Genomic DNA, 10,103 nt, shown 5'->3' on the forward strand with positions numbered 1-10,103 from the left:
CCTTGGCCGGTTCACCAGTTTTCCTTCCTTGGGACACTTTTGGTAGGTACTGACCACTGCAGACCGGGAACACCCCACAAGAGCTGTAGTTTTGGAGATGCTCTGACCCAGTAGTCTAGCCATCACAATTTGGCCCTTGTTAAAGTTGATCACATCCTCACACTTGCCCATTTTTCCTGCTTCCGACACATCAACTTTGGGTACAAACTGTTCACTTCAGGGTTATTTCACCAAATATTGATTTCTGAATTCTTCCTAAGTTAAAACATAAGTACTCTGTTGTTTTTATATTGTGTTGCCATTTTCTGCAAATAAAAGACCTTAATGAGAATATTTTAGTTGGAAGAAATGTTGGATACAATAAAACAATTAATTTTACTCATTTCATTTTACAAACCTATAAATAGAAGAACCATAGAAAAACATTTCTGCCAAGATCTCTTAAATTTTTCAGCTGCATATAGTTTTTATATATCTGGCCAGGACTCCCTTGTAAAAGAGATCTCGCATCTCAATGGGATAATTTCCTGGTAAAATAAAGGTAAAATTATATATATATAATATACATTTAACATAATTTAGGGAATGTGCCCAGAGACGCTGGGAGAACATGCAAATTCCACAACGAACCGCTGGCTGAAACGGGATTCGAACCAGAAATGTTCTTGCTGTGAGCTGCAGTGGTAACAACTCTAAGTAAAACGCAACAAAGACCCAAAAATATTTCTACGTAACAATTAAACCATTAACTTTCCAATGACAATGTTATTTCCTCCTCCTATGTTTAATTTTGCCTTTATTGATGTAAATCCCATCTTGTGCAATCCTTCGACAGATTTTTTTTTAATACTATTTTTTCTGATTTTAAATCCTTTCTGACAATTCAAGTAGTAGTAAATCGCTAAACTAATAAAATAAAAACACAACGTTGCAGTGAACCGTGACAGTGACCTCATTACGTTTAACTTCCGTGTGCACGTTCGAGACTCAACCACTAGTTTGCATGGCCGACAGTCCGAGGTGTTTGTAATGAACTACGTGGAGTTTTTCGAGTTGGCGTCTTTTCGTCCAAAGGTGAGTTTTAATGTTATATTTTGGTAGAACATTGATGTAAAATTCAGTTGGCTGGCACAGCCTGTCGTAATTCACCACCCTTTGTATGTGAGTCTATGAAGTTGATGGAGCTAATGTGTGTTCACACATGCTACATTTAGAAGAACGTGTTGCTGCTTGCTAGCGATGGTACCCGCCGCGTCAATACCGTTGAAAATGATGTTAAATCTTAACAAAGTTTGCTGAACTGAACGTTGGAAACTGTTATCAAGGCAACAGAACGATGTTTGCAAACGGGCCACATAACGGTGCCCGTACGTTTTTAAACGCGCATTTAAATGTTTGGGCTTTAGCTATCGTTAGCTACGAACTTAATGCTACGTTAAGGAAAATATTGCTGTCTTACATACGTTAATTGACATGATAAAGTTATTTCTGCAAATCTAAATTTGTTCTGTGAAATTTCAACAAAATGTCCGTAAATTCAATGTGAAAATCTAAATTATGTATAAAAGTCAATGTTAACGGTAGGCACTTGTAGTGTAGTCTAATATATCTAGATCAATGCGATATCTTAAAACCCTGCACATATTTTCGACCATTACGCGTTTTAGGATAACGTAAATAGAAAAACAATCACCACCTAATCCTGTTGTGAAAATTATATTATTACTTATTTATCTTTATTTATTATTTATTAAATCAAAATTCCTGTGATCCAGGTTAAAGTTTTGTTGCATTATATGGAATTTGTGAAATTAAACTCCCTAGGAAAGAAAGTGTGTATTGGTTAATTTTTAATAGGGCTGTTCAATTGATCGAAATATTATCAAAATAGAAAAATGGTCAATATCAAAATTGCAAAAGCTGCAATTCTTTAAAAAAGCTCAAATGTTGTCACAAAACATCATAGAATGTTGTGCTCCAGTACTGCAGAGATGCCCCTTTTTCAAGTCTTGTTCTCCAGGTGAAAGAAAAAATATTTTATGTAAATAGAATTCATGATGCCAAACATGATGATTTCCATAAATCATGAAAACATTATCATTGTAATAACTAAAATCACAATTTATTATCAATTTCATAGCCTAAAGCCCTGATTTCTGACTTAATTGGCATTAGGTTTAGGGATTGGCTTATTCTTGAATTATTGATTTGACACAAGGTTCATTTTGCTCAGTAAGTCTGCATATGAAGAAGAAGAAAAAAGTCGGCTAATAAGGCGAAAGCAAGCTGTAATGTTCGTACCCAATTCAATTCAAACTGAAGAGACAATATTAACTTTTCAGAGGGTACATTGTCAAAAAACTATACTGATGGTATTAAACTTGTGTGTGTGTGTGTGTGTGTGTGTGTGTGTGTGTGTGTGTGTGTGTTATCTGAGATAATTTTTTTGATGAACCAGTAAGCCCCCACTCTCTTTTGACAATGACTCAGATGAGGACTCCGCTCAGGTGAGACTGTTGGGCTTTTTTTGCTTCAATAGAAAGAGGTGGTGGACCTTTCACATACAGATCAAGGTGAGATGGGGCATAACCATATTTAAAAACTGGACTGATATGTTTTTAACCTCTTTATCCCTAGGCCTCTAACTCTCTATCAATATAAAGATAAGATAAGATTTCTGCAGAGGTGTAAGAATCAGTATAGATGCCACTGGGTCAGAGTAAATAAAGATGGAACACAGCATAATTGAAAGATTTTATTTCCGCCCAAACTTTACACTTTCACAGTGAATATCCCCTTTGAAATTATACAGCTGCACATACAGACCTATAGGAATCCATAGAACAACATCTGAACATTGCCTGTGCCAAGATTGATGTAAATAAAGTGAAGCAGAGCAAAGTTAGAGAGGTTTTAGTTGAGGCATGTTCAGGCGGAATCTCCAAATTAGCCATTTCAGGGGTCAACAATGAGCAAAATTTTCCACATGCCAGTAACTTTACAAATTCACTGGCCCTGCCATTAAAACCACTGGCCCTGAAATAATTTTTTTTCTCTGTATTATTTTAACATCAAATTTTGTTTCTCTGTAAGGGTTGTTATTCATGAATGTGTTCAATTGTGGAACTATTATAAACTCATACAAAATAGACCAAAATAATCAAATTGGTATAAAGAGGCTTCTTTTACCACTCGTGGTTCAGCAACTCTGACACCCGCATGAATAGGAAGTAATAGATTGAGTATGTTACCTACCATTACTGACGCTGTTCAAATGTATGTTTAATTAGCGTGATCAGCCCGTGAGAGTAACTTTTTGAAATGAAATCTTCTCCTACTTCCTGTTACGCGTTAAAGGTAAACACGTCCGCTCTGTGAACGGTCTGTTTATTGTAGCCACAGCGCTAACATGCACCGGGACGAGGTGCCGCTGATAACAGGAATACACACACTTATTGCCACCTCACGTAACTGCCCATCTGCCTTGATCATCCCGCAGGCGCATCTTTGATGGCCGGAGCGTCGCGTGCATGTTTACAGTTTACAGGCAGGTGACTGACACACAGACTCTGCATGCACAGCGGTCAGTTTACTCTGTGCTCTCATTAAAAGCTGCACTATGTGATATCAGACGGACTTTTCCTGTTGTTCTATGTATGGGACACACTGCTATGGGTATTTAGTGGCTCACCAGCCTCACGTGTGTATGAAAACTAAAATGTGTTTATACTAGTCGGCGGTAGCTTTCTAACGTCAATTAGCGTGTTCTAGAATTACAGCTGATCTGTCGCGAGTGCAGCAAGTAGCGTGTAACGTGTTGTTGACAGCAGTAGCCAAAGTACCTGCGGTGATGCCAATGTACCGAATTTTTAAGTGCTACTCATGGTGGATTCATGTTGGGCCTCTCTTTAAATAACATAACAAAGAGACAGTCTAGACCTGCTCTTTCTGTAAAGTGTCTCGAGATAACCCTGGTTATGATTTGGCGCTATACAAATAAAATTTGATTGATTGATTGATTGATGCTGACATCGGACTGAGATTACCGCGGGATTCTGCGTAGAAACTAATTCGTCCCGTTCATCAGAACTGTAAATCTCGGGAGGGCTACTATATTGTTTACCGTCGGGCCACCGGGCCAGTGCTTATGTTGAGCCCTGCATTTGGACACATTTTGGCACCATGTGTGCCATTTGAGAGTTCTCAGAGACCAAACTGTAAAACTTCCATATGACTAACGGTACTCTTTGCATCAATTTGCAACACTTTTTGGCTAATTAAAAAAATGATGATAATTAGACTTACAGTATTTACACCCAAAGAAAACAACATAATCAATGAGACTATGCTGGAGCAGATTTATATCATATACTGTAATATATAATAAAAAAGATGAAAAATGACAAATATAAAAAGGTCCCAAATACAAAAAATGAATATAAAATTCAACAAATCCAAAATTATAGATTCCATGTCCATTGCTGTTTGTTTTGGGACGGTGGGGTGTCTGAGTAAAACATGACCCTGTTGAAACATAAATGTATTCATTCACTGGCCTACAGTTGTGAGGCAATCCTGCTGAGTCACTGTCTCGGTCAGGTTCAGGTAGAATCAGGCCCTATCATCTTACCATGAATCTTTAGGACGTTGTAGTTCGTAATTCCAATGTTTCAGGCATAGTGAAAGTCATTTTGTCCATCTTTTGAGGTCTAAAACTATCGTATTTTCAAAGAAAGACCGTTGTTTTGGCCATACTCCACTGCTCGCATGCACTCTGCCCTCCACTGCGTTCTTTTCCGTTTTGTAACCTGAGCTAAACTGTTGCGACACATATCAATATCTCGGCAGCCCATTGCTCAATTTGGACAGTTCACCCCTCTATTGAAAGCTAATGGCCTGTATAATATAGCTAAACTGGCTAAATCTGTGTCACTGCTACGCTTTCACCAATAGATGGAGACAAAGACCGTGTGTTCACAATGAAGGCTAGGAGCTTTGCTCGCGACAATGCCTTTCCTATGCCGTGTACATGAATAGAAAACAGCTTGAATCATCTCAACATGACAAAAAGACATAGGAGTAGCCATTATGAGTGGATTTATGCGACCAGACACAACTTTTTATAAGAAAAGCATCAAAGGTAAGACAGAATTTAAGGTCAGTGTCATCTGTACAATTGTAACTTCGGTAGCTAACATTTCACATGTTTTCATGTGATGTAATTGGAGAATAATAATCAATTAAATAGCCTACCACTTACGGTATTCAGGTATCAGACGGAAATAGTTATTTTTAAATAAGTGTTTTTCTAGTTATAGATGTTCCATTACTTACTTACTTGCCTATACTGATACGGTTATACGGATACCACACCCTAGGTGTCTCGATGATCTAAAAATCTGGTCCAAAACCAGTGTGATTAAAATAAACAAAACATAACAATGTTAATGTAAACATATTATTGCAAAGGATTGAAGGAAAACAACATTAAATATGACGGAATGTTAACGTTAAATACTGATAGGAGCACGGTTTGTCCATGGGCGTATCGGTACTTGAGATGCCCATCCCTATTCTTCACCTGATGCCTCTCAACTATTTCTTGAGGGTGTCACAGTAACACTTTGCAGAGGGCTGGACCAGTTCTGGTAAAAGTAGGACAAAGATTTGTTTTGGAAAAAGAAAACAAACTTTAAGTCCTAAATAGTAAAAAGTCTGATTGTTAATTGTATATATGTACTAAAAAACACTGGTTATCTGCTTTCATTTTCCTGGATATTTCGCAATGTCAGTTTATTCTGATATTGTGTAGCCGTAGTATACACAGAGAATGAATGCCATAGACCTTTCTTTTATTATGTAGTGTGAAAGTCAGTACTAGTAAAGTATTTACTATGGAAAAGATTGCTATTAAACTAGTGGAAAGCAAAAATTACCCCTGTATTAAAAGATATACTGTCTAAACATAGTTGCTTTATTTGAAATACTTTTTCGCTGTTTGCCTAAAAATGAAATACTGAAGCAAAATTGCTCACAATCTGTTCTTTTTTTCCAGCAGACATGGATAAGAAAGACAACCAGAAGAACACAGTTTTCAATAGCCTTGATCCAGTAACATGTAAACACTTGAAACCACTTTCTATGTATTCAAGGATGATCACTTGTGAGCAAAGGGCTACTCTGCATCAAATGGGGACATTTTCAAATCCGTTCATTAATTTTAAGATTGAGGTTGTGAACAATTGTCAGAAAAAAAGGAAATTGGATGATTCTATTCCTGACAATGATTATGAGACTCCAGCAAAAAAGGCCTGTAGTCCAAAGGCTTTGTCTCCAGACCTTGGATGTTTCATTGACTTTTGCAGCCCCCCTGCAAGACAGGATTCTTTGTCCACCATCTCTAAGCCTGCATTGCTCGATAGGACACACGCTATTAGTAGTGAAATGAAAGAAACTGTGAGCTGTCAGCTAAATATAGAGCATGTTGAATGTGAGACTTCTATAGAGCCAGGGAGAAATAAGGTGACTGTGCCAACCAGTGTGAAGTGTGGGGAAGTCCTCTTAAATCCTGCACCTGATTTTGACTGTGATGTTGATAGCATCTTGTGTCTCAATCCCTTTGGCACTTCAATTGCTCGAGGATTATCTGACAATGTTGAGAGCTGCACATTTCCAAGTAGCTCCACTTTAGACAACAAGCCAGTTGTGAATGCCTCTTTGGCACAAATACAAAACATGGAAAGAGGAGACTGGCAAGTGGAGGAAGAACATAAGGAGCGTATTAAAAATATGCTTCTGAATGTAGAAGGGGATCAGGGATATTTCTCCATGTCCTACAGGAAGGACCTCGAATTGGGGAAGAACCTCTCTCAGTCAGTATACCCTCAGCTGCCTCCAGCAACCTCTAGCCCCCTGTTCAGGAACGATGTGGTTAAGGCATTTGAGTTTGAGAGCCAACCTGACAGTTCACCTGAGCCAGGTTGCCAAAAACAAGCTACGCTCTCTGGAGAGCACATTTCCTTCACAGGTAGTGATTTGTGTCCGATAGTAAGTGGGCCACAGTTGGAGTCTGTGAACTTTCCTGTAGAGCCTTTAGAAGGTGATGTAGAAGAGGTGTGGAATATTGGTCCCCCCAGATTTGAATCATCTATATGTCAACAAATCTCAGTGGAGTTGGATGTTAGTAGTGAGCAGGTGTCAGTTAAGGCTCAGGGAGATGTGATGGAGGCAATCCATGAGTGTCAGGCTACACTAAGTATAGAGGAAACAACCTTGGACACCAGTTATGAAACCACGTTACCACTAGTGAAGGTAAGCTGTTGTGGTACAGATAATGTGGCCCTGCATATTATGTAGTAGGCAGACTTTATTTTCTCACACTCACAACCTCTGTGCCTTTTCTAGGTAAAATCTGTTGTGGTTGTGGCCGCTTGTCAGACGACCTCCAGCAGCAAACAAGCATCCCTTTCTGAGCTGAACAGTAACTCTTCCCAGCAGAGCCCAAATAGGAACAATGGTTTTCAGTCTACAAGATTTATCAACTGGAGTCAAAGGTATTATAGTGGCCTCTGCCACCTCTAGGGGGAGTAGTATGACCATAGCAAACACATTGTGGTGCAGCCATGGCTTCTTGGGACAACTGTGCCTATCCTTAATAATACTCATGATTTTACCTGTCTGCCTTTCTGTTTCATCAGTATCTATAGTCTCATGTTGATCTGTCATGTTTTTTCATCACTACTCATAGGTAGCTGAAAATGAGATGTTTTTATGAATGAGGTAAAGATTTCTGGTATATAGAGAAATTGTCCCTTTCAGGCCGGTGGTCTTCAAAAGTGAGGTGGACTGGGATCGTGAAAAACGGCTGTATGTTCATTCAGTCACCAGACACATGAATGAGATACAACATACAGATCCAGGTATGACCCTGAGCTCTATCAGAAAGGGAAATGGAGATGGCCCTAATGGGATTCTCATGGCAATGCCCTGCTCACATGCACTGCTAATGATACAATAGAAATTGATGTTGTCACTAAAAGTCTTGATCATAACAACTTTTTCTCATGTTATGGGATTTTTCTAACTTTTCTCTCCAATATTATTTTTTGTAGATTCTGCCTAAGTGTTGCTGTCTTTTTCAAAAACCTGGTTTTATAAATTCACACTTGTGTTTCCTTAAGATGTAGTGACCGAGCTGCAGAACCTGATGACCCATGTGGCTGACCAGACTCCAGGGACTTCCGGCAGACACTGGCAGCATCCCTCCGACCTCACACGCAGGTACAGCATTGTCATTGGCTTTTTGTTACAGTTGTTCTGATAACGATACAAGGTCTCAGAAAGAGCCTAAAATGATTGATCTGGTATCGCCTGCTTATCAGTCGATCTTATAATGTGATTTTAAGCCTTGTTTCACTGGAAATCAATTCTTCTTTGCCATTCCAAAAACAGTAGCCTCCAGAGTCCATAAGTTGACTGTGCTGCCATAAGAGACTGTTCAAATCTTTGCTGCCACCAGACAGCAGAGGCAACTGTTTTTGAGCAGTGAAGAAGAACTAATGTTAGGTCATTTATAACATGACTATAGCAAACATCAGTAGTGTCATTCTAGTACAGACTTAAATTTCAGACATTTCAGCTCACAAAACGCTTGTGGAGGAGCTGTGAGCTGTAGGGCAGCCAATATTAGCTGACCTAGTTTCTAGGTCTTTTACTTGTTTCAAAGTTAGGATAACTTCTGTGTTCATTGTTCACTGAGTTTTAAGCGAAGGCCAATTATCTGCAGACGTCAACTCATTCTAAAACAAACCTCACTGTGTTTTTTACGGTTTTAATTACCAAATGCATTGGTTTCGTATAGGCCTGGCCGGGATAGTTTATAGTTTTTCATAGTTTATAATTGGAAGCCCAAAAAAATTGGGTATATGGGACAGCTTTAGTTTGGTATGAAGTCTCTTCAGGTCTGGATAGAGACATGTCCATACAGATTTATTTCCACCTAGAATGATTTATTTGTTTTAACTCAAACAAGACAACAAAAGACAGTTTTATGGCATTCATTCTTTGTATGTACTGTATTTGTTCATGTTTTACAAATGTTATGCAGGGTTAGTTGTATATAGCTATTATTGTGATTATGGCACTTGTCATCATCTCTGTACTCGGTATTGGCTGTATAGGAAATTCAGGTATCAGAACCGGTATTGGGAATAAATAAAAAGATTTAATCAAAACATTTGTAGTTGTGTAATAGATGTGAGAGCTTTGGAAACAAATTAATCCTAATGTTCGATTCCCTAATCTATGCTTACTTTCAGAATCTACCAACAACGCTTTGGAAACATGGTGCCAAAAATTACCCTTAATGAATGGAAGGCAAAGAGTTGTACAACACACAAGCGTTTCAACTGGGTCCCAGAAATCTTTGAAAGGAGTCCATTTCCCTAAATAAGGATTTGTTGACGGTCTTCATGCACAGATAGTACTTGCCTCAAAAAGATTATGATGCTTGACTGTTGCTGAAACTAACTGAAACAAAATCTATTGTTCTATTGTTAAATTATTGTTACAAGGGGTGCTTATTTCATTGTTTGCACTGAATTTGTGGTTCGTATTTGATTTCTCTTTTTGAGTGTTCATACATATCATACATTTCACTGTGTGTTAAAATTATTGCATGTTTTAAGTGTTTTGATGTTCTATAAGTTGTGTTGTGCACTTAAGTGTTTAAGCATCTGAAATGCCTTGCCTTTTTACTGTATTTGGGACTGTCTGTTTTAATCCCTGTTTAAGTTATTTTGTACTTCTCCTGCCAGAAATGTATTTTCTATTACACAAATGTATTCACCTGCACTGACCTGTTTCTTACCTGTTTCTTACGTAGCAGGATCTGAGAGCTGTGCACTAGTAGGGTTTAAAGTGATCTTAGGAAGCCCAAGAACATAGAACTTATCAGCATGGGTCCCATTCATTGAATAATGCACACTGTTGAAGTAACCCTGTCTGTACAGATAGTGGATAAGCCTGGCCAGCCATCCAGAAGGCAGTTGTGTAGGTGTCCGTGAAGGCCTCGTGACACATGCTGTGCAGACTGGGCACGTGTG

The sequence above is a fragment of the Semicossyphus pulcher genome, unplaced genomic scaffold, assembly GCF_022749685.1.
Source record: "Semicossyphus pulcher isolate SPU_LCO1_2020_fin unplaced genomic scaffold, fSemPul1.0.p SCAF_14, whole genome shotgun sequence".
NCBI classification, from domain to species: Eukaryota; Metazoa; Chordata; class Actinopteri; order Labriformes; family Labridae; genus Semicossyphus; species Semicossyphus pulcher.